Raw genomic sequence first — 8,837 nt, 5'->3', positions numbered from 1 at the left:
ATTCCATGGACTATATAGTCTATGCCATGGGGTTGCAAAGAGTCGGACACGAGTGAATGACTGAACTGAACTGACATAGTCCATGGGGTCACAAAGAGTTGGGCATGACTGAGCGACTTTCACTTTCAAAGTCACTTTGTCCACTGGCAAAAAATTAATGACTGTAAATGCATCCCACATTCACACTCCATAGAAGTTCAGAGTGTCCGTGAGCCAGCAGACCCTCCAGTGCATGGGGGAATGTCACACAGCATCCATCTTAACCATCCTGTGGTTAAGATGACTCAGTAGCAGGGTTGTTTTTGTCAAGTCTGGGAGGTGGAGGCTGGTGGCTCTTGCTCATTGTTCTCCTCCAGGCTGTGTTGGATTCCATATCCAAAGTATATGACAGATCCTAGTAGGGAAATGAGACAGTGAGAAGGAAGAGTAGGCACTCTCCTCACTTACAAATGCCCAATAGGGCTCCTATTATGGCATCTGACACAGTTTAGGGGAGAGGTAGTAGTATGATGGTTGTTTTCAGTCATTCAAGGAGTCTTATTTTCCAAGGAAGCCTCTTACCAATGGCTGTCCAGATGCCAAATAGGGTCCAGGTCCTAGGAGTCATCAGCATCATCAAGTAAATATTCACAAAGTTGCTCACCAGTGGGAGGACAGGCAGAGCAGGGACCTGTGGGCAAAGTCAGTTCATCCCTGAACACACCCAGATGTCTGAGAGGGAGACCTTACCTCATGTGGGTGGGAAGACTTTCATTCTGTTCAGGCTCTGCCTTCAGTGCCTACTGAGGTTGGGTATATAAAGCACTGAGTGTGGATCAGGGATGTGTTCACTGGTTTCAGTAACTTCTCTTCTTCCCTGGTCCTGCAAGTATGTTTAGACCTAAAGTACACAGACCCCTTTCACTCAAGGTGGACACTTTGGGCACAGAAGGTCACATACCTTGAAGTGAAGAGGACTGGGGCTCTGGGGCTGCCTCCAGATGATGACTGTGACTCCAGTGATGAGCAGCAGCAGCAGCACAGCCACTGTTGTGAGCACAGGGTCTCCAGAGAACACCTGGCTGGGCCACTGGGCCAGGACCAGGCTCATCATGGTCAGCAGGAGAACTGCAAGGGTCAAGGAGGAGGAGAACAGGCTGGACCCGGAAGACAAAGATGTCAGGATCTTGGGTCACACACCTTCCCAGCCTGCCCCCATCAGGAAGGGCCATCAGAGCTACAAGTCTCCTCTACTGAAAAAGACACACACTCCCACATTATCTTGTCAATTTAAGAATATGACCAAAGAGAAATTTCACTGGTCACCAAGTAGGGAGGCATATCCATAGACAATCTGCCCAGATTTCAGAGTGGGGGTGGTGCTGATGGGGTCACACAGTCTTTAGGATGTTTGAAGTTCCTGCCTCAGGTACAGAGTCCATAGAACATTCTTCAACTTCAGTCCTCATCTCAACTTCCTCCTCTGTTTTCTCCTTCTTGCTTGAATTCTCACCTGGCTGGTACCTGAATTAGTGCCATTATGATAATATTAACAGTAGTCTCTATTCATCCAACATCAGACAATATAACCTATCCTTTTCCTCAGTTAAGCAGAGCAGGACATTCAGAAGGCAGAAGAGAATTAATCCCCATCAATCCCCACAAGCCCAAAACCCGAGGTCAAGGTGTAGTGGAGTCTCACCTGAGGATAAGAACAGAAAAAGGCACCAGGGAGTAAGCAAGCAGAGTTCCAATTAACATGAGGTCCACAAAGTCAGTGAGCTTGAAGAGTAATGCCATGACCCTTAGAAGGAGGGCAAAACAAGGTGGGGAGAGAGTGAAAAATATTTGGAAACATGCATGTTAAGGAAGTTGATCAAAGAAAGAGTGGATTTTTGTCTGTTCACCTGCAAGATTTCCAGAAGCCAAGATGGCCATGATGGGGGTGCCTGTATGATCAGGCAAGTCCATGGAAAAGGAGCCCATCATCTGCCATTGCATAGATCAACCAAGGTGTGGTGAACATAGTACCCAGGAGGCTGGAAGAAGAGAAAATGGGGACATGTGTGAGGACGTGCAGAAACAGGAGCAACTGGGTCTTCTGCTCCCTCGTCTACATGGGGTAAAGTGTCCTTCCTTCTTGTCTCTCAATCCCAAGGGCTGGGATACCTCAGCATCTGACAGTTGATGGAGAGAAAACCATGACACTGACCTGGATGTAAGGGCACAGAGGGTGCCAACAGCCATGAAATATCTGGCAGGGCCCCCCCAACATGGAGAAAAGCCTGCAACAAGGGGCTGTCAGGATGAATCTAGTAGTAGAGCACGATGAGGGTGAGTGCTGCCCAGACACCAAAATATACCAAAAAGCAGATGAAGATCGTTATGATGCTGAAGGGGATGGAACGCTGAAGTCAAATTCCCTCCTCTATGTCTAAAAGCTAGCTAACCTTCTCCTAACCCCTAAGCCCAAGGGCAGCCCAAACTGTGCCCAAATCCCTGATAAGACACATCGTGACCATGTTACCTCTAATGGCAATGGAATCAAAACCAAGAAATGCATAGAATGGCATTGTTGCTCCATGGATAATCCCATCAAAGCCAAAGGGCACAAACCCTTCAGAACCCAGATCATCCAACCTATCGTGAGAGAAGGAATGAAGAAGAATGTGGCTGAGGTGAGTGTAGCCATCTCTACTGGACTCCTCCCTTAATACCACAAGTCCTGGGCTCCAGGTCCTCTGACACCAGGATCCATCAGCCCAGATCTCTTTAGTCCCCACCATGTTCCCAGCTCTGTACCATACTACGCAGGCATTACAATGGCCAAGAGAACTCTCCTAGCCTAGAGGTGTCAGTGGATTCAGATGTGTTCAGTTTGTAGTCCTGTTCTGTGAGCTTTCAGTTATGCAGGTCTCCCTTAATGAAGCCAGATAGGATGAGGAAACTGAGAAGCAAAATGTTGATGTCTGTGAACCCTTTGTAAAGCAGGGTCGACTCACAAGCTCTCAGAACCAGTACTCCTATGGGAAAGATGGAATATGAGACACCCAAAATAACTAAATCCATAGACACAGAAGGCAGACCAGTGGTTGCCAGGGGCTGAGGGTTGTGGTGGTATGGCCAATGGACAGACAGTGTCTGCTCAGTGGGTGCAGGGTTTCCTTTTGGGGTGATGACCATGTTTGAAACTAGACAGAGGTGATGGTTACACTCCATTGTGAATGTACTAAGTCCCACTGAGTCACACACTGTAAGATAGTTAATGTCTTACTGTGACAATCATCTCACAACATATGCATCAACTAAATCATCATGAGTACTCCTTAAATTTGGACAGTGTTGTTTTTGTATCTCAGTAAAGCTGGGAAAAATAATGTTTAATTTTATGCAATGTTCAGTTCAGTTCAGTCGCTCAGTCATGTCCGACTCTTTGCGACCCCATGAACTGCAGCACACCAGGCCTCCTTGTCCATCACCAACTTCTGAAGCCTACCCAAACTCATGTTCATTGAGTTGGTGATGCCATCCAACCAATTCCTCTCAATTGAAAACACATCTTTGGTCTCAATACTGAGAAGAAACCAATAGATCTAAGTAAATGAAATGATTTCGTTCCCCCAAGGGATATTTCGCAATGTCTTGAGGCATTCTGATTTTCACAGTTTGGGTGGGTGTCACTGGTATCTAGTGAGTAAATGTCAGAGATGCTACTCAACATCCAACAATGATTTTTTTAAAACCTGAAATGCACATCTCTACACCTATGGACGATCCAGCCCAAATTGTCAGTAATGCCAAGAAAGGGAAATAATGGTCTCTCTCTTGTCTTCCTGTCTCTAATATCACAGATCCTTCTTTCCAGTCTTAATCATCCACCGCTCTGTCCCCTCAAGCCTTTCCCACCCCATCTGCCCCTCCACACCCCACTCTTCCCATCCTATCACTGTCTCACCTGTGAAGAGCAGCACCAGGCCTAGGGCAAAATAGTCTGGGTACGTGGCCAAAAAAGAGGGCGTATGTGGAGAGAAAGTTCCATGTAACGCCTGAGAGAGTTGTTTCCCAATCAGGCTGTCAAAGTTGTAGCTCCAGGCCCTGGCTATACAGGCAATACCTGCAGCGGCAGAAGAAGGAACATTCACTGATAAACATAAATTGATTTCCAATGTGGAATATATTTTGGGGAGAGGGGAACCCAAACAGAATACTCTCATTAGGGTTAGGGTGGGAAGACTCAGATGATTCACAAAATAGGTCAACTATTTAATATTCTAGGAAGGGATCAATGTTATGCAAGAAAATATAATGGGAAGTTGGGACCAGGAGGGCTGGAAAGTGAGGACTGAAATTTTAAGACCAGATGTAAAGGAAAATTCCATGAAGGTAACAGCTGAACAAAGACTTCAGTATAGTGAGGGGATGAGCCTGTGGGTCATGCCTCCATCTTTCCCACTCCCTACAGCTCCCTTTCCTCTGGGTTCTCCATCCATCATTTAAGGAAAGCAAGATAGACCTGAGAACAATAAATTGGTGGGGTTTTCCTGCCACTATTATCTACTTAACCCCACAAGATCAATGACAAAGTGCTCAGGAATGAGTGAAGACCTAAACCCCACCTCCTAGAACTTGTTCTTAAGCCCTACACCTTTCCCCACCCCATCATCTCACTGATGACTAAGGACAATATAAGGTTACAGCCAGTGATAAAGGCACAGAGTTGTCCCATAGTTGATGTAGCTGTAGAGATACGCATAAACAGAGCCTGGTACCAGGGCCCCAAACTCTGCATAGTAGAGATCCCAGACAATACACAGGACAGGCTGGCCGCCAAGAAGGAGATGACAGTCGTTGGTCCAGCTCTCACTCTGGCCATTGCACCAACCAGGATGTACATGCCAGCTCCCAGGGTTCTGCCCACACCCAAGACCACCAGATCAAAGGCGTTCAGATCAGCTCTAGGTCTCTCAACCTCTGCCCTTGTGTCCTGCATCCGCCTGCTGACCAGTTTCTGACCAAATTGGTGAACATACTGATGCAGCATCCAGGACACAGTTGAGGAGTTTACGTTCTGCAGAAGAAACAAGACACAAAGCCAAGAAGAGTGTCACCTCCCCTTGGCCCTGGGAGTCCAATTTCACCCAGCAATGGAGTGATGGGGAGGAGGAGGCAAAGTGACACATTGGGCAGGTTCTCCATCTCTGAGCTTTAGTTTCTGAAACACAAGGAAGACTTTTAATATGTTTCAAAGTTAATGGAAGTTTAAGAGGATTGAGGGAAGCAAAACATGCTGCATAAAAACGTGCCACATTACTGAACTGGGCACACAAAAAATTTTCAGGTGACAAATTTTATACTCTGTGGCATGTTACTAGTGAGTGTAAGTCATTCAGTTGTGTTTGATGTTTTGAGACCTCATGGACTGCAGCCCACCAGGCTCCTTGGTTCATAGGATTTCCCAGGCAAGAATACTGGAGTGGGTGGCCATTTCCTTCTCCAGAGGATCTTCACAACCCAGGGATTGAATCCAGGTCTCCTGCATTGCAGGCAGATTCTTTACTGCTGAGCCATCATGAAAGCCCCAGTTGAAGTAGTAGACACCTCCTCAAACCTTTGGTGCTTCCTTTCAGCCGGGGCATTCTGTTCCATGGTGGTGGTATAATCTGGGGTTTTCTCTCTTTGCATCAGTACACACTTTCCACTCTTCCTGCTCCCTCTTGTGGGAGAATTCTTCTTAAATGTTTAACTAATTGTTGGCTCTATTGGATCTTCCTTGCTGCATGAAGGCTTTCTCTAGCTGCTGTGAGCGGGGGCTACTCTCTAGTTGCAGTTCACGAGCTTCTCACTGAAAATAGATGCCTAGTTTGTTGTTTGATGATTGAAATGTAGTTGGTTTATAATATACTAGTTTCAGGTGGACAGCATGGTGATTTAGTATTTTTATAGATACTGTGCGGTATCATGAAATGTTCCTTTGGTATCTCTAATTTTCTTGAAGAGATCTCTATCTTTCCCATTCTATTGTTTTCCTCTATGTCTTTGCATTGACAGCTGAGGAAGGCTTTCTTATCTCTCCTTGCTATTCTTTGGAACTCTGCATTCAAATGGGTATATCTCTCCTTTTCTCCTTTGCTTTTCGCTTCTCTTCTTTTCATAGCTATTTGTAAGGCCTCCTCAGACAGCCATTTTGCCTTTTTGCATTTCTTTTTCTTGGGGATGGTCTTGATCCCTGTCTCCTGTACAATGTCATGAACCTTCATCCATAGTTCATCAGGCACTCTGTCTATCAGTTCTAATACCTTGAATCTATTTCTCACTTCCACTGTATGATTGTAAGGGATTAATTTAGGTCATACCTGAATGGTCTATGGTTTTTCCCTACTTTCTTCAATTTCAGTCTGAATTTGGCAATAAGGAGTTCATGATCTGAGCCACATTCAGTTCCCAGTCTTGCTTTTGCTGACTGTATAGAGCTTCTCCATCTTTGGCTGCAAAGAATATAATCAATCTGATTTTGGTGTTGGTTACCTGGTGATGTCCATGTGGAGTCTTCACTTGTGTTGTTGGAAAATGGTGTTTGCTATGACCAGCAGTGCGTTCTCTTGGCAAAACTCTATTAGACTTTGCCCTGCTTCATTCTGTATTCCAAGACCAAATTTACCTGTTACTCCAGGTGTTTCTTGACTTCCTACTTTTGCATTCCAGTCCCCTATAATGAAAAGGACATCTTTTTTGGGTGTTATTTCTAAAAGGCCTGTAGGTCTTCATAGAACCTTTCGACTTCAGCTTTTTCAGCATTACTGGTCAGGGCACAGAGTTGGATTACTGTGATATGGAATGGTTTGCCTTGGAAATGAGCAGAGATCATTCTGTCATTTTTGAGATTTCACCCAAGTACTGCATTTAGGACTCTTGTTGACTATAATGGCTACTTCATTTCTTCTAAGGGATTCTTGCCCACAGTAGTAGATATAATGGTTACCTGAGTTAAATTCACCCATTCCAGTCCATTTTAGTTCGCTGGTTCCTAAAATGTTGACATTCACTCTTGCCATCTCCTGTTTGACGACTTCCAATTTGCCTTGATTCATGGACCTAACATTCCAGGTTCCTATGCAATATTGCTGTTTACAGCATCGGATCTTGCTTCTATCACCAGTCACATCCACAACTGGGTGTTGTTTTTGCTTTGGCTCTGTCCCTTCATTCTTTCTGGATTTATTTATCCACTGATCTCCTGACCTGGAGAGTTCATCTTTCAGTGTCCTATCTTTTTGCCTTTTCATACTGTTTATGGATCTTTTTTAAAAAATTATTTAGTTTAGTTGGAGGGTAATTACATTATAATATTGCAGTGGTTTTTTCCATACACTGATATGAATCAGCCATGGGTTTACATGTGTTCCCTATCCTGAACTCCCCTCCTCACTCCCTCCCCATCCCGTCCCTCTGGGTCATCCCAGTGCACCAGCCTGGAGCACCCCGTCTCATGCCTCAAACTTGGACTGGTGATCTGTTTCACATATGATAATATATATGTTTCAATGCTATTCTCTCAGATCATCCCACCCTTGCCTTCTCTCACAGAGTCCAAAAGACTCTTCTATACATCTGTGTCTCTTTTGCTGTCTCACATATAGGGTTATCATTATCATCTTTCTAAATTCCATATATATGTGTTAGTATACTGTATTGGTGTTTTTCTTTATGGCTTACTTCACTCTGTATAATAGGCTCCAGTTTCATTCACCTCATTAGAACTGATTCAAATGTATTCTTTTTAATGGTTGAGTAATACTCCATTGTGTATATGTACCACAGCTTTCTTATCAATTCATCTGCTGTTGGACATCTAGGTTGCTTCCATGTCCTGGCTATTATAACCAGTGCTGCAATGAACATTGGGGAACATTGTGTAATATCTCTTTAAATTCTGTTTTCCTCGGTGTGTATGCCAAGTAGTGGGATTGCTGGGTCATATGGCAGTTCTATTTCCAGATTTTAAGGAATCTTCACACTGTTCTCCATAATGGTTATACTAGTTTGCATCCCCACCATGTTCATGGGGTTCTTAAGGCAAGAATACTGAAGTGGTTTGCCATTCCCTTCTCCAGTGGGCCACACTTTGTCGTGGGTGGCCCCATATGGCATGGTTTAGTTTCATTGAGCTAGACAAGGCTGTGGTCCACATGGTTAGATTGGTTAGTTTTCTGTGATTGTGGTTTCAGTTTGTGTGCCCCCTCTGTGTCTACCATCTTACTGGGGTTTGTCTTACCTTGGACATGGGGTATCTCTTCACAGCTGCTCCAGCAGAGTACAGCAGCTTCTCCTTACTTTGGATGTGGGGTATTTCCTCTTGGCCATTCGCCACTCTAGAGAAATGATATGGACCTAACAGAAGCAGAAGATATTAAGAAGAGGTAGCAAGAATACACAAAAGAACTACAAAAAAGATCCTCACGACCCAGATAATCACAATAGTGTGATCACTCACCTGGAGCCAGATATCCTGGAATGTGAAATCAAGTGGGCCTTAGGAAGCATCACTATGAACAAAGCTAGTGGAGGTGATGGAATTCCAGCTGAGCTATTTCAAATCCTGAAAGATGATGCTGTTAAAGTGCTGCACTCAATATGCCAGCAAATTAGGAAAACTCAGCAGTGACCACGGGACTGGAAAAGGTCAGTTTGCATTCCAATCCCAAAGAAAGGCAATGCCAAAGAATGCTCAGCCTACCACACAATTGCACTCATCTCACATGTTAGTAAAGTAATGCTCAAAATTCTCCAAGCCAGGCTTCAGCAATACATGAACCGTGAACTTCCAGATGTTCAAGCTGGTTTTAGAAAAGGAGAGGAAC

General features: G+C 44.6%; 1 pseudogene; it reads right to left on the bottom strand.

The window, feature by feature from the left end:
• Positions 1-305: 305 nt before the first annotated feature.
• LOC100848932 (cationic amino acid transporter 3-like) lies at positions 306-8,340 on the bottom strand (annotated as a pseudogene).
• Positions 8,341-8,837: the final 497 nt, after the last annotated feature.

The sequence above is a fragment of the Bos taurus genome, chromosome 18 (assembly GCF_002263795.3).
Source record: "Bos taurus isolate L1 Dominette 01449 registration number 42190680 breed Hereford chromosome 18, ARS-UCD2.0, whole genome shotgun sequence".
In the NCBI taxonomy this organism is placed as follows: domain Eukaryota; kingdom Metazoa; phylum Chordata; class Mammalia; order Artiodactyla; family Bovidae; genus Bos; species Bos taurus.
This window is presented reverse-complemented; position numbering and strand designations above follow the sequence as displayed.